The sequence below is a fragment of the Oryzias melastigma genome, linkage group LG24 (genome assembly GCF_002922805.2).
Source record: "Oryzias melastigma strain HK-1 linkage group LG24, ASM292280v2, whole genome shotgun sequence".
Lineage (NCBI taxonomy): Eukaryota > Metazoa > Chordata > Actinopteri > Beloniformes > Adrianichthyidae > Oryzias > Oryzias melastigma.
The window spans coordinates 21,942,695-21,957,661 of record NC_050535.1 but is presented as its reverse complement, the minus strand read 5'-3'; the positions used below and the strand labels follow the sequence as shown (position 1 = coordinate 21,957,661).

Sequence of the window (14,967 nt, the reverse complement as noted above, 5' to 3'; positions counted from 1 at the left end):
GGATGGACGGATGGATGGATGAATGAATGAATGAAGAACGGACGGACGGACGGATGGATGGACGGACGGACGGATGGATGAATGAATGAATGAATGGATGGATGGATGGATGGATGAATGAAGAACGGACGGACGGACGGACGGACGGACGGACGGATGGATGGAGGGATGGATGGATGGATGGATGGACGGACGGACGGATGGATGAACATTGTGACTGTTTTTAACTACAAGAAAAAAGTTTCATTGTCAACATCTGGATAAAGGTTTGATCTGAATAGCAGGTTTACTTCACTCATTGATTTCTGCATCTGGGTCACCTTCCACTGCTGCATCTTTTTATAGCATCAATGAGTTTAATAATGGTCCTGTTGGTCTCTGAAGTCATAACAATGCATTTTATAACAGATCAATTAAGGTTTATATACCCAAATGCATATTCAACAGCTAATTTTGATTAAAATTCTAGGAAGGTCTCCTCAAGGGCCTCATGACATACCAACTAAAGCTCATTAGAAACACTTAATATTAATGAAATAACTAATTGCATTACATGTAGTTAACCACCTAGAGCACATGTTTAGTTTGTCTGCCTTTAACAAACTCAAGCTAAAGGTTCAAATTTAAGGTGACATCAGGATATTGTTTATGACGCATTTTTAGGAAAGTTGTTTGATACAAATATGCCATTCAAAATCTGCAGGACTGTTTGAAAACATATGATTGGATTCCAGCTTGACAAGTACATCAATGAGCATCACTTATTTGAAAGTAAAATGATCATTTATCAATAACTATTTGTATCTAATTAAAAAACTCCTTAAGTATCGGAATGCTTGAGAGGATTAGTGTCACATAGTATCAAGATGTTTTAGTGCGGCTCTGAAATCTAAAATGAAGCCTGAAGGTGTCAGAGACTGAATCAAGTTACACCTAAAGCAAAGGAGTTTGATCATTTTCCACACTTGAACTTGTTCAAGTTTCTCTTTTTCAGTCTTCAGCATTAAAACAGATGGAAGTCTGGTTAAACCAAACTCGTTTGGACTAAAACTGAGTAAAAAGTTTTTATCTTGCTTATGATTTCATAGTTTTCAATAGTTGTTCTTAAAGCAGATGATTATTTTTTGGGTTAAATGAAGATTTTAAGAGTTTTTTTCCTCCTACCTCACAGCTCGTTCATTTGCACTGGTTTCTGGTCTGTGGATGTCAGTGCTGACAGAGCTGTGATAATAAAGAAGGATATTACTGATTATACAGACGGCAGACGGCTTTTTATGACTTTCAGACAAAGTGAGAGTCAGCTGCTGAAGGAGGAGAATATGAAACTCTCATATCATATTCTTTCATCTGACTCCTTTAATTTAGCTTCATGCCATTATAAAACTGAATCCGTGCCAAAGAGAAGATTCCAACTTCACGAAAAAGCCTTGAGTTAAAAATCTCTTTCTGAATTTAACTTGAAGATGAAAGTGGACTTTCTTTATGTGGAGAGTCTTCAAAAAATCACTTTGACAGAGTCCTTGCTGCAAGAACATGCAAATACCTTTATTTTATACTTGGGATTTTTTTTATGTTTGGTTTGCATCAAATTTATATTTGCTGTTACGAGTCAGTCAAACCACGATTTGATTTGTTTCACAATTTAAAAGTCATGATTTCAATTCCTCAACACAAGGGATTAAAAGTATTTTAAGGCCAAGTCTGTTTTCTTTTTGCCCCATACACAAACTGTCTGTTTTCATATTATCATACCATGGTCATTTACAAAAGAAATAAATATTCAATCAATATTTATCACTTTATTCTTGTTATTTCTTCGGTTTAGCTATTTTTTTTCACAAAAAGTGGACTATTTGATGCGTGATGCGGCTTGTTGTCATGGTAACATGGCAACAAGGCTGAGCCGGTAGAGCTGACACAGAACTTGACCGCAAAGGAACGTGATTTAGAAATGCTGATCGTCATGATAGGCTAAACAAAGCGTCTGTTCAGAGAGAAAAAAACATTTTTATTGGTAAATAATAAAATTATTTACAAACATCAAGCTTATTAACTTTCTATGAAGCAGAAAATAGGCTACAGAAAGAAAAAAAATAACTATTTGTTACACACACACACTCAGGTGCACTAGCACAATCACAGGCACGCCTGCACACTCACAGGTGCCCCCCCACACACACAGGCGTGCCCACGTACTCAGAGGCACGCCCGCACACACACAGGCGCACCTGCACACTCACAGGCGTGCCCTACACTCACAGGTGCGCACACAGGCACACACACAAGCGTGCCCACATACTCAAAGGTGCACCGGCAAAATCACAGGTGTGCCTGCACACTCACAGATGCGCACACACACAGGCATGCCCACACACTCAAAGGCGCACTTGCACAATCACAGTCGCGCCCACACCCTTACAGGCGGACACACGCACACATATACAGGTGTGCCCACACACACACAGCACACCCGTACACTCAGGTGCACTAGCACAATCACAGGCACACCCGCACACTCAGAGGCGTGCCAACACAATCACAGGTGCACACACATTCACAGGCGTGCCTGTATCAAAAAATATGATCAGCTTTGCATTTCTAAACTCAGGCACAGGCCGTGACAAACAGATTTTTTACATTTCTGCAGTGATGAACATGCTGACGAGTTTGAACCAATTTTTTACCGATTCACTGAGAATCGATACATCCCTACTGCTTAGGTTTTCTTCTGTGTTCAGACAGGTTTAAGTTTTACCATCAACACCCATTTCTGCTTTTGATTGCAGAAGTTCACAACCTCCAGCTGCACACCATCAGATCCTTCTTTTGCCACAACTTTGTCGACCATTTTGTTCCCATTTAAAACCGTTAAAGTTGTGTTTTGAAGTCATGTTTTATACCAATAATGTACCAAATATTTTAATATATATATATTTGTTATCATCTTGATATTTCTACTTGTGGGTTCTGACATGCAAAAAGTCCAGAGAACCTTTACATCTTTACGAGCTCTGCCTCTACAGCTGTGCAGGGACACGAGGAGCCAATCACAGTGAAATCACAGCCATGAGAGTAGGATTTCACAGACCTGCTAAAGTTCATGACAACTTAGACATGAAATTGGGATTATTCAGTTTCATATCCATTTACATTTGGCATCACATGACATGATTGTTGCACAAATGGACTCTCGTTGAAACTTAAATGTGTCTCATCTTTGTGTTCTCTCACTTGTGTGTTTTTGTAGTTCCTGTGTTTTCAGTTGTGTTGACGTTTTGCTGTCTGGATTTGGATCTTCACGTGTACCATCCTCTTCCTCTGTTCCTCTTTTACGGCCGTTTAAGTATTTTCTCTCGTTCTTATTAAGCACCATCTCACTTAACTCTCTGGCCACCCCCTGGCTGTAATTGACCTGGACAGCCTTCTGAGTCATAATGTATACAGGAATTAAGGATGGTTAATTGCATCTTTCAAACAGCTCTGTGGCTGCGGGGCATTGGCTTCTCTGTTTTCGCTCTATCAAGAGTTTCTATACTCCTCAAAGGAGGGGAAAATGGAATATGAAGTAAATCTGCGCCGTCATCACTCTGTGCCGGGTAGCAGCACACCTCATACATCAAACCCTCATGCATTTTTTAGCATCGCTCCCAAACAGCGTGCCGTAGCAAAACAAACAGCTTCCACAGTTTACCCAGATCCTGAGTGACCCCAGCTATTACCACGGAAATTAGCAGCTGGACTGCTGAGTGTGTGGAAGCTGTGAAGTGGTAAGTGTATACAGCCCAGTACCCTCGTTTTATAGAATATTTGTAATTTGCAGGAGTTTAAATGAGCTTTCTCATTACTTTTAGCAGTTGTGGCATTTCTCTTTACCCCCTAAGAAGACAGGTGAGTAATAGGAGCACACATGGAAGACCATCCTGCACAGACTCCTGCTGGTGCTCCTGCAGATTAGCCTTAGGAGACGCCTCTGCCTCCCTGCTGCCCTGTGCAGATTATAATGAAGACACAACACAGCTATGGACCTGCTGCTCCATCTGTCCATGACGCACCAGCTGACTGCCTGAATCAGCTCTTTCAGACTTCAGAAAAACTCTGCCGGCCTAAGAAAACACATCTTTCACTGACGTGGTTCACGTTTCTAATAAAAAAAAAACTTCTGGATTGATGTCTGGTTGTTTCCAGCTGTGAGACTTCACATTATAGATTCTCCTGCTCCTTTCAATTTTTGGCACATAAAAACTCAACCACTTTAGCTAATGTTTTAACAACATGCTAAAGTTTTTGACTAATTTAGTTTATTGAGGAATTGTATGCTACTTTGGAGTTTAGCTAGGAATTAAGCACCAGAATAAATATTTTTGCCAAATTGGCATGTATTAGTGATTTTTAGGCAATTTTACTACAAAATTTTCAGAAATTTAGGTCAAGTTCACTTTTTTTCATAGTTCTTTAAAGACATTTCCAGACTTTCAGATCTTTCAGCAAAAAGCATTCACACTAGCATTATCGCAGATATTGCAACTTTTCTAGTTCTCATTGCTTTTGTTTTTACCTGTAGAAACTACTTATATCTACTTTACATCAGAGAAAAAAATCTAAAAAAATTTTAGTTATTAGTTATTGTGTTAAGTTTTTCTCATTTAAAAATGATGCATTTTCAGGTCCAGTCTCTAAAGTTTTCAAGGTGATGAGGTTGGTAACCAGAGTGAGTCTTAACGTATTGAAGAGTTTAAAATAACAGACATGTGATGGTCTACTAATGATTTCTAATCCTGTACTGTTGTTATCTCGGTGAACAGAAGCATTGACTGACTTCACTGTTAGCCACAGCAATCTGAGACACAGTAAAAGTTAAACTGACTTTAAGAGTCCTGAAAGTCGTCGCTCTGCAGCAGAAATAATTTGTGGGAAGCAGGTGAAAAACCCAGTAATTCAAGTTTCATTTTTCCATCTCAGTCATGTTAGAAATAAGAAATGTCTAAATGAAAGTACGTTGACCTTTAGTCAAAGTGAAATATCACAGGCCTCATTATCCTGAGCTATGTTTAGAATCTTCAAGAGGAAGATGTGACAAAGAAGGTAGTTCAGCTTTCAGCTCCAAAAAAGATAATTGTGCTTTCAGCCTGTTTTTACCTCACCCTTTACACTGGACTGCACTTCAATTTCAAAACACAAATTACACATACATTTGCAGATGACACAGGTGTGGTGGGAATTAGGACCAACTGTGAGAAGACAGTCTCTAGGGAGGGGTCCCGACCTTCCCATCCTTCTTTTATTTTTTTCTTTTACACTTGTTATGGTTTTCATTTGTCTTAGGTCAGGAGTGAACATTTGTGAACAACAGTATGATTTCATACCAAGGAAAAGAACCACAAATGCAGAATTTGCTTTGAGGAAACTTCTGCTGATTGATTGATTGATTGATTGATTGATTGATTGATTGATTGATTGATTGATTGATTGATTGATTGAAACTTCTGGACAATAACAGAGGAGGTCTCTGGAGGAGCTTAAATGTCCCAGTCTGAATTCTTCCCTTCACCCTTCCCCTCCATTTGAAGAGGCATTTTTAGTGCAAGTGTGTCTGGATTTTTTTTTTTTAAACCAACCCTCCAAGCATAGGGATACAAAATCCTCTGTCGTGAGGGTAAACCGTGTTGCGCTGAGAAGCTCTTTTCCCGTGGGTGTGCTCTGAACCACAGAAGTTTATCTTTAACTGTAAGTAATGATTTTTTGTTGTAGCGTGACCTTTTTAAAGTTATAAAACAGCTGCTGTTATGTATATTCAAGCACTGGAAGCTCCATGCTGACCGGTGACTATTGGTGATGTCATCATCGAACAAAAGTGGCGTCCGAACTATGAGACACTATTTTTCATAGCTCTTCGTTTGGAGGGATCAATGAAGGGGAAGGGAGAAGGGATGAATTCAGATTGGGTCTAATTGTGTCTTTGTAGATAAAGACTAGGGGTGTGCAACCTTTGCCAGTAAAAGAGCCTGGGCCTGTTTGGTACTGATCAAAACCGAACAGGAGCCGCAAAGCCTTTTTTTTTCTTTTTTAACCCTTTTAGGAAAATTTTATACTACTTTGCATCATTACATTGTCGTTTTTTATAATAAATATGAATTATATTTATTTTTGGGCGTCAATAAATACATTAATATCAGAATAAGAATTTTGTCAAAGTTGTTTTTTACTTTTGACAGACACCCACATGACTTTCTTTCAAAATAAAAGACTTCCTGTCCCAAACAGGAACATTCAAGTGAAGCAGATGTATCAGTAAAGAACACAAGACAAAAATGACATTTTCTCTTGTTATACTTTAGGTTTACTTTGGTGAGCCTTCATTCTTTTTCCTACTTACTACTGGTGTTAATTGGAGCATAAACATGAAACATGATTGGTTAATGATCCAGTAGAAATAGTTATGAAAAATACATAAAAGTTAGCAGCCTTTACTTTTAAGAATTTTCTTTATCCAGAGAGCCACTGTGGAGGGGTATAGGGGCTGCATGTGACTCCGGAGCCTCAGGTTGCAGACCGCTGATCTAGACAAAGTCTTTGACACAATCCAGGGAGGAGCTCTGTTCTGGATGAGGAAGTCAGGAGTGAACATTGGAGATGTTCCGGACATGAACAATTGCTGGAAGACAACGGTGAGATGTTCTGTAGATGTGACAGAGTTCCAGGTGGAGGTAGGACTGCTCCAAGGATCAGCTTTAACCACTCTCTTGTATCTATGGTGATGGACAGACTTACAGAGGAAGTTAGACAGGAATCTGATGTTTGCAGATGACACAGTGATCTGTAGTGAGAGCAGATGGAGGAACATCTAGAGAGGTGGAGGTTTGCCCTGGAAAGGAGAGGAATGAAGGTCAGCTGCAGCAAGACAGAGAATCTGTGTGTGAATGAGAGGAACTAAAGAGGATCGGTGAGGCTACAAGGAGCAGAGCTGGAAGGTGAGAGGTGAAGATGTGTGTGAGTGGGTTGGAATGGGTGTAGGGAGATTCCAGGTGTGATGACATAGTGTCATCAAGAATGACAGAAAAGATGTAGAAGACTCAGGTGAGAGAGGCCATGTTGTTGGTTTAGAGCCGGGGTGTCATACTCATTGTGGTTTGTGGGCCGCATGTTCTATGTACCTTTGTTTTGCTTTTTTATTTTGTCCGTTGGAAAAACATGTCTCAACCAACCTAGTAGCCTAATCACTTGTTATTACAGATTAATTCACAGAGGCCAAAGGATTTCAATAAAATGCTTTTTTTGACAAAAAAAAAAAACAAAACAAACAAACAAAAAGGTTATTTAAATTGTGTACACACTGAATATTTTACATCTGACCTTGAAGCATTCCCGATGGTAAACACAAGAGGAGGCCACGGGAAAACATTCACAGCCTGCCTAAAATATAAATGTGCAAATCAATGAAAAATTAAAGTAATTAAACTTGCAAACATTTGTGAAACTGAGAATATGGGGTTAACATCCCTTTCTCTCCTGAAACTCCACATGGTTTGGCCTTCATCATGTTTATTTCTTGCTTTTCCTTTGCTCCCCCTAGTGGCAGAATTGTGTATTGCTGTCAAAAATGGGGCTGGAAACTTGCTTTAAAAAAAAAAAGTCCTTATATTTTTTTTTTGTCTTCATGACTTGGCCAGATTAAACCATCTGGCGGGCCGGATAAGACCTGTTTACCGTATGTTTGATACCCCTGGTTTAGAGACTCTAAGCAGCAGAGAAGAAGATGGAGATGTTTGGAGTAGCCAAGATAGATAGGAACAGATCATGGCACATGGCAGATTGAGCCATTGCATCACAGGAAGTGTCTTGGCCGTGTGGTTCTCCAGCTGGAACTGTCAACAAGTCATGAAGAAAACACATAATCTCTTTTAAGAAAGATGGGTAATAATTGTGGATAGTGGGAGAGTTCCTGATGAATTGTCAAGTATGTTATAAAAATAATAAAATTCAGAATCAAAACAAAACACCAAGAAATATGAACAAAAACAAGCCTGGTCCGAGAGGGGCATCCATTCCAAAGATACTACAGAGGCAGACAGGTGGTAAATAAAAGGAACCTGATGAAATGACCATTTCCCAAAATATCCATCCTTCCATCCATCCATTTTCTGCACCCACTGAATCTTTTTCGGGGTTACAGGGTGCTGGAGCCTATCCCAGTTGCTGTTGGATGAAGGCAGGGTTTACCCAGGTTTGGACGTTTGGATCTTAGAAAAAAACAGAATTATGCCAAATTCCTTGAAGTAGGTATTGCTGGGTTAAAGTGCATCCTAATACATGTAGATGCTTGATAGAAACCTTTAAGGGCCTTTAAGGTTGTATTAAGTCATCTGTGAATAAAAAAAAGAAATAGATGTGATGTGAAGGATCTAAATGGAGGAAATTAGAATTTGAATAAAATTATTGTTAATAAAGCGAAATATGAAAAAACATGAATGATCAAGACTTAAAAGAGGGAATTTTTTAAACATGACCGAGAGAAACCAAAAGGTGTGATGATCTGACGATGAGCCCTTTTCCATGCTCCAAATATTAGATCATCACCTGATTTCATATGCAGTACAGATGTGCTACTTCAGGCGCGCCTGATTTTAATCAATCTCAGAAGTTAGACAAGCCCAGGTCTGGTTAATCCTGGAATAGGGGACCACCTGCCACTACCAGGTGCAGTCATTTACTACACCCACGTGAAGGCTTTTTAAAAATGTTTTTATGTCCAGGGAAATGCAGAAGGTTGAGTCAGGAAGGGCGTTTGATGCAAAGTGATGATTCCCCCCAGACAACTCATGAAGGGATTAATAATAATCTGGTGTTCTTCATCTGATAATGTCAGTTGTCCAATCGTGAGAAATTACATTAAAATTAATATGACCACATGAAAGAAAAACTTTCCATGTGTACTCTTGTATCCATTAGAGCTTTAAATGTTATATCTATATTTATGTAAAGAAAATACAGAAGTTACGAGAACCACACGTGATATGGAGGGGATCTGCCATGGCCAAGCTATCATCCTTGATGAGAAACGATGTCCAGCAGCTCTTTCAGTGACAGACTGATTCACCCCAGGGGTCCGTTTCAAGAAGCAGGTTAAACAAAATTAGAGTTCAATGAAATCCGCCTCATGAAGATAAAACAAGTATTGTTTATTCATGTTTGTTTCCCAGAGTCTCCAGTGAGTCTCATCCTCCTCACTGTGTCATCAGTCCACACCATAACGTCTTTCCTTCTGAACCGTATAAAAGAAAAACCTTGAACCTTCATATCACAGGAAGAAATCAAATCTGGAGACTTGAACTGAATCCACCCTGGAGAAGAGGACAAAGGTTTCTCACGTGATGTGACCCGCTGATGTCAGACAGAAATATTCTCTAAACTGGTTTTATTCCTGAAATACTGACAGTGTTTTATGGCAAATGAAGTAATTGAGAAGTCCAGCTGTTTTATGGGGTGTAACAGACAGAGGTATCAACTTTTCTTTTGTCTTTATTCCTGATATAAACCGCGTTGCACTGACAGAACAAATACTAAAGGAGACATCTGTGTGGAGGAATTTTAAAATAGGCTTTGTTGCATTGGAAAGTGTTAACCTCGGTTTGGGAATAAGTGATCCTGGGGATTCTGGCCCAACTTAACAGTGATGACATTCGCCTTTGGCGGGAGGAGTTATACGCAGGGCACATAAAAGGATTATATTTCTGTGTGTTTTTACAAAGAAGTCATTATTCACCGGCATACATATTGATTGACTCTGATCTGTGGCATATGGATCTGCCAGGGACGGGGTTACAGTACAGTTATAGGAGGACAGCAGGTAGGGTGGGGGGTGCAGGGATTTTGGAAAACTCCCAGACTTTGGAGTAAGAGTCGAATAGCAAATAAAATTCCATTAATATATTTCATAAGGAGATAATCCAAAGAAAAATGTCTGCTTTTTGCACTCGATATGAAACACTCCATCATCATATTAGTAGACAGAGATTGTAGAATTGTGTTTAATAATATGCTGCATAATAGATTAATGCATGCTTTGAAGTGTAATATTGTTCTTTAAAAAGACTCTGCGGTTCTTTGTCACTGATTAAGCTAATTGTGTTTGCCTGTAACATGATTCTGTACAAATGAGTGTAAGGAAGAGAGAGGTTAGGTGCCAGAAGATGCATTGTCTTCCTTTAAATGCCCCATTAGGCTTGAGCTAAAGGATTATGAGAGTGCTCGTTAGTTAGGCCGTTCCTCACCGCGACGTGCCATCTCTTATGGGTCTCCCTGCTGTCAGGCTCTCTGAACTGTGCTTAAACAAGGCAAGGGCTTTGTAGGAGAGGACAAATTAAATTATGGAGCACGAAAAAGAAAAGCTCTGTATTTTTTTACATTTCTTTCACTAAGGTTGTCAAATTCAGGAAGACATATTAAGCCACTAAATCATTATTTTCTGTAAATCCCAAATGTTTGTTATTTCTTTGCCAAAGTGTGGCATTGTTGAAGATGCTGACAGAGAGATTTAAACACCTTTTCCTAGTGAAATAGAGACAGTCCCTGGATTTTTACTCTCCTAATTGGGGAGTGACTCACACACAACAACAGTTATGGAGAGGCTGATGTGGGAGAGGATTAGCGTTCATACTGGATCAACCATTGGGCTTAGTGGAATTCCACATGTCACCTGGAGCACCGCAGTAAAGGTGGGAGAGAAGCCGCATTTTTACAGTTCAACAGGCAGCACAGGCTAAACTCTGTTTACCTGTCATGAGAACAACAGTTAAATCCCATTTTAGAATTTCTTCCATCTCAGTAGAAAAGGATTACTGTGGTGTGGAAATCAGCAGACACAGTCGTGAAAATATCATGGTTTTCTGGAAACCAATCCTTTTGAGTCCGGCTATTGTGAGGTGACGTTTTGTAACCACAATTTAGCAGGAGAAAAGTCTGTCCCAGCCATCTCAAGTCTGCAGAGAAGTTTCTATCACATCTTTGCACCATCAGAGGCAGACATTGATCGCTGTCTCAGAGGGAATCCGACTCAATCAATCAGCTGGGTGAGGTGCATCCCAGATCACCCCTTCATCAATAAAGAAGCAGAGCCGCTGATGGTCTGGGGCCGGCTGCTGCTGGCTGCACCTCGTTATGACACAGACGCACAAATGCAAAAGTCATGTTTGGTTTTCATACTTTAGAAATTGAAGCTGTAAGCACCGCGGAAAGAAGTGGGCTCTCGTGTTGACGTGACAACCACCAATTTCCCCCAGCCAAAAGCAAATATTTGACACCTTGATGGGAATTTTGTGTGGTTTCTATGGTGATAAAGGATGAAAAAAAGGAAGCCATGGTCAAGTGGAACTGACCTTCACCCCTGACTGCAGGTGGCTGGTCTTTTTATGAGGTCTTGTGAGTTTGAAGAGTCTCAAAGCTGTAAGAAGAGCCCACATTGGTACGTCCCCTTAAAAAGGACATTTTTGTAGGTTGTGGCAATCAGAATCTGGAAATTGATCCTCTGCAGCTCAACTACAAACATGAATATTTTGATGGATTCCACCCCCGCTGGCATGAGATCAGTAAACAATAAGCTGGAGAAACCGTCTGTCTTTTCCTTTTTATGACCGAACCTGAGAGGACAGCATCCTGCATTCTAACACTAGGTTCACACTGGACGCGGAGGCGCGGCGGCACGGAGTTCACGCAGCATCCTCTCTCCTGCATTTCACACCAGACACGCATTTTTTTGCGACGGCCGACAGACGCTTCTGCTAGAGCTTTTTCTGTTTTTACCATCATGGGTACGATAATACCCTAAAAATATGAGCCCATGTTTCTGCTAAGAAGAAGTAAGTAGTTAGTAGACCTACACTTCTTTAATGTATCTGTTGTTGAGACACAGAGAGAAGTGTGTGTTGTGATCGTATGTTTATTTTCATCTCTACAGTCTGTTTAGATTCAAAAATATAATTGCATTTGTCAACCACAGTGGTTCATTGTGACAAATCGTTTATATTTTGAAAATTAACCAGATTTTCTCATGTTTCTTGATGTAACTTCCTGCCAGAATTGATGTGGAACACCACCGGCTCGCGCACAAAATAGACCGGACGCTGAAACGATCCGCTGCACGGGGAGAGAACTTCCACAGAGGACCGCGGCGCTCCGTGTCTGGTGTGAACCATATCATAGGTTAACAAGGGCGTCGAATGGAAGCGGCCTCCGATCCACGGCGCTTCTTTTTCGCCAAGCCTGCAGTTCAAATTTCCTGGTTTGTTCTGCTTCGCGGTGCTTCTGCGTCCAGTGTAAACCAGGCGTAAGATTAACAACTTGAAATTTAGGGGGACTGGATGACTCATAAAATGTCCTCTTTAAGGACCTGTACATACCTAAACTGATGGTTTAAACCTCCCTCTGTACTAAAGTCAAGTTAATTAAAATGTAAACCTACCTAAGACAATAATAAAAATCTTCAAAAACTATTATTTGCAAAGTTACAGTAAAATAAAGGTCCACAAAAAGTAATTGGTTAAGACTCAAGATAACCAGGAGAATTGGTGCCACAGAAAGAATCAAAGCGACTACAACACACTATTCTTGACTGATAGGTGGTTTGTTTTCTTCACATCGATGGTAATTTTTGTTCAGTAAATAGTTTATTTTCATTTACAGAAATGTCAAGGCAATTCATTAATTAAACACAAAAGTTGAGGAATATATCAACTTTTATTCAACGTAACAAGGCATCTTAAGAGCAGTTAAAAAATGTCAATAATGTGTATTTTCCACCTTTAACTTAGAAGAGTTTCAAATTAGAGCATCAAAAATGGTAGAAAACAGGGTCAATGAAAAAGAATGAAAAACAACAATAAAACTCCTCTGTCATTGATTAAGAGATCATTAATAAAAGATAATCCACCTGACATGTTTTTGTTGGAGAGGGCACTATCATAATCTGGGATGTTTTTGTTTTCAGGTTGTGCTGCAGCCGGCAGCAGAGCTTGCAGAGCTTGCTAGCTCGCTACAGCAGAGCTTGCTAGCTCAATGCAGCAGAATCCCCTGGCTCGCTACAGCGGAACTCAATATAGCGGAAGACCTCTAGCTCGCTACAGCAGAGCTCGCAAGCTTGATACAGCAGAGCTCGCTAGCTTGATACAGCAGAGCTCGCTAGCTTGATACAGCAGAGCTCGCTAGCTTGCCACAAAGGAGCTTGCTAGCTCAATACAGATTATCTTGCTGGCATGCTACAGTGGAGCTCGCTACAGCAGATCTCACTAGCTTGATACAACGGAGCTTGCTATCTTACTACAGATAGGCTCGCTAGCCTGTTTAAGTGGAGCTTACTACAGCGTATCTCGCTAGCTCGATACAGCAGAGCTCCCTACAGCGCAGCACACCAGCACGCTATAATGTCCATCGAGCGGCTGGCTAGCGTGAAGAGCGTCCACTTAAGTCAATGTGGACGAACGCAGCTGGGATCACCGCAGAAACTGCGGACAACCCATTCATGTCATGGCTGCACTCCTTCCTCATCCTCAGTTCGTTGGGAGCTAATCAGGTGATGAGGGACACCTGTTTTATCTCCCTTTATTAGGAGCTGCTGCCCTCCAGTCTCTGTCAGTTTGTCACAAGCCTTCCATGGAGCAACAACCTTGTTCATGTGAACTATTTTGCTGACCTGTGAATCTGTCTTTGAAAAACCCCTACACTGGAACTTTTAAAACCCAGAGTCTTGCCCCAGCACCTTTACCTCCTGCCGTTTCCTTCCTACCTGGACAGCCTGAAGGACTTTCTCCTGCACCACCCTCAACGTCAGCCCTCTGCTGTGCACTCCCTCCATCTCCTCGCTGGCCCCCTCTGTTGATCACCGTTCATGAGTTTTCACCACCAAGTAAGATCTACACCTGTACCTGTCTGATTACAAGTGCCTCTCCTGCCTGTTTTCCTAACACCTCTCCTTCCTTAGTGCCTGAGCGCCCCCTGCTGACTGAAGGCTGTCTCTCCCGAGTTCCTGGTCCTGCCTGAGCCAAATAAACTCTTTAGATACTTACTCCGTGCCTGTGTTTATTGGGGTCCAAATACAAATCCTTTCAATTCAGGGCCCACATTTCTGCCACTTTGAAACCATATGGGGGCCACTTGGCCTCGCTGGCTGGGTAGCTGGGTGAGCTCCAGTAGATCCAAAAGGGATTCAGTGGGTTCGGGAAATTAGTTGATGGATAATTGTTACTTTTGTTTGATTTTTTTTTTTTTTCTTCAATGAAATATAATTTTAAAGGAATTCCTCAAGTTTGGAAGCTGAGGTCATCACGAGGGCTGTTCATCAACTGATACGTTTATTTATTTTGCTTTTCTTCCAAAATTGCTTAAGATTCTTTTTATCTCACATTTCTTTTTGCATTTTTGGGGTTAACTTACTTGATAATGGTGTAAAAGTCATGAAATGTACAAATAAAGCAATGATCTTTCACAGAAAGACGTTTCATAACTTTTTTAAAGAGCCCATTCCATTTGTTTGCTCACAGTTTTGTTTACTCAGGCTAGGTTGAGGTGTAATTAGATTTTAGTCACGTTAATTAAATCTCATTTATGTATGTGACCGTAGAGACCGACCTCTGCTGGTGTCTCACCAAAGTGACAGAAAGCATTAGATCTCATCCTAGCTCTTTATTGAAAATCCGGAGCTGCTGCCAAGGATGAAGAGTAGCTGCATAAACAAACCAGCAGGTTGCAATAACAGGAGCAAGGATGCCATCAATCTGCAGGTTTTATGAAAAGATACTCCTATTGATTGAAGAGAGTTTGAACGATCGCAAAGCAAGTGAAACATCAGCAAAATATTTACAGTCCAAGTCACATTTGTGATGAGAGTTTGTGCTGGACATCAGAAATAAGTTTGTCTCTGATCAGAAATGTAACATGTGAAGAAAATCCTTTAGAAAATGACAAGTTTATTGGACATAA

General features: G+C 40.5%; 1 long non-coding RNA gene across 2 annotated transcripts in view; it reads left to right on the top strand.

The window, feature by feature from the left end:
* The window catches only part of LOC118598211, a 19,760-nt gene extending 5,602 nt beyond the window's left edge, over positions 1-14,158 (top strand). Inside the window, exons 2-4 of one of the 2 annotated variants that reach the window (XR_004947324.1) lie at positions 6,492-6,968; positions 13,783-13,894; positions 13,970-14,158. This is a non-coding gene — a long non-coding RNA (uncharacterized LOC118598211). Of the gene's footprint in view, positions 1-6,491; positions 6,969-13,408; positions 13,895-13,969 lie in introns of those variants that run through there. The other variant, XR_004947323.1, reaches the window with a different exon arrangement.
* The last annotated feature ends 809 nt before the right edge of the window (positions 14,159-14,967 follow it).